Genomic DNA, 1,620 nt, shown 5'->3' on the forward strand with positions numbered 1-1,620 from the left:
GAGAGCCAGGATGTTTTCAGAGCAGTCAAATGGAACAGATCACAGGGCTCCTTCCCAACACCTCCTCTCAAGGAAGATGAGACAACTCACTCCACCTCTGAGGCCAAAGCAAAGCTCTTGGTGAAGACCCTGCTCCAAAAAGCTGCCTGTACAGATGATACTCCCATGGACTGCAGTGACAATCCAGAAACCTCCACTCTCCCCTTTCCGCCTATCACAGTGGGAGAAGCACACCAGGCCATTTTCAAGGCCAACAGCAGCACACCAGGCCAGGATGAGATACCCAATGCAGTCCTAAAAAAGGCCTGGCCTGCCTTGGGCCATCATATCTCAGCCCTGTACACACATTGCGTCACAACTGGATGGCATCCTACTTCCTTCCAGCAAGCACTCCTGGTCGCCCTTCCTAAACCGGGAAAAAAGGATTACAGCAACCCTCGCTCATACAGATTGATTGCCCTCCTCTCTACCCTGGGCAAGGGCCTAGAACATCTGATAGCTCGCAGGTTGGCCTGGATAGCTATCAAACACAAAGTTCTCCATCCCCAACAATTTGGGGCTCTCCCCTGCCACTCCACCACAGACCTGGCAACAGCACTGGTTCATGATATTGAAGAAGCCTGGGCCCACAGCCTCAGTGCCTCCATGATGACTTGGGATGTCAAAGGCGCATTTGACGCAGTCCTATCCGGGAGGCTAATACAACACCTCAGGGACCAAGGATGGCCCTCCACAGTGCTACACTGGGTGGCAAGCTTCACCCAAGGCCGAACAGCAGTCATACGGCTGGATGGGCACCAGAGCTCATCTTTCACAATCCCAGCAGGCCTTCCCCAGGGCTCCCCGGTCTCACCAATCCTGTTCATGCTCTACATTGAGCCCATCTTCAAACTTGGCCCAACAATTGCCCGCAGAGGCCGTTTTGGATATGCAGATGATATCTGCCAACTAGTTGTCAGCAAGTCCCTAGAAGAAAACACCAAGAAACTGCAGAACATCACAGCAGACCTGCTGGCATAGGGCCACAGAGAAGGACTCACTTTTGATCTAGCCAAAACAGAACTCCAACACTTTTCCAAAAGCTGGAAGAGGAACAATCCCTCCTGCATAATCCAAACCCCAACAGGTGCAGAGGAGATTGAACCCCCCCCACTCAATGGTGCCACACGATGGCTAGGGATCTGGTTTGACTGGAAACTCAAGTTCAGGATACACACCCAGACGATGGCAACCAAGGCCAAAATGGCGACCAATGGCATCCAAGCCCTGGCCAACACTGTATGAGGAGTCAAAGCCCCTCTACTGAGGCAAGCAACAATAGCCTGTGTGGTCTCAGTTCTTTGCTACAGAGCTGAGGCATGGTGGCCAGGACAGAGTAGATTGAGACAAGACAGTTCAGGTGCATGGAAGCCCATCTCCAACAGAGTGGTTGCCCAGCTAGCCTGTCTGGACTGAGTACTCTGCAGTGCACTGCTGGGAACCCTCTCAGTCTATAGAACAACTCAAACAGCTGCACTCCATCAGGAATCAGCCATACCACCCATGGAACTTCTCCTGGACCAGAGATGACAAGCACTAACAGTCAGAGTCCACCAACTTGACACCAGACACCCACTATAC

Source organism: Aspergillus glaucus (assembly GCF_001890805.1).
Source record: "Aspergillus glaucus CBS 516.65 unplaced genomic scaffold ASPGLscaffold_3, whole genome shotgun sequence".
NCBI classification, from domain to species: Eukaryota; Fungi; Ascomycota; class Eurotiomycetes; order Eurotiales; family Aspergillaceae; genus Aspergillus; species Aspergillus glaucus.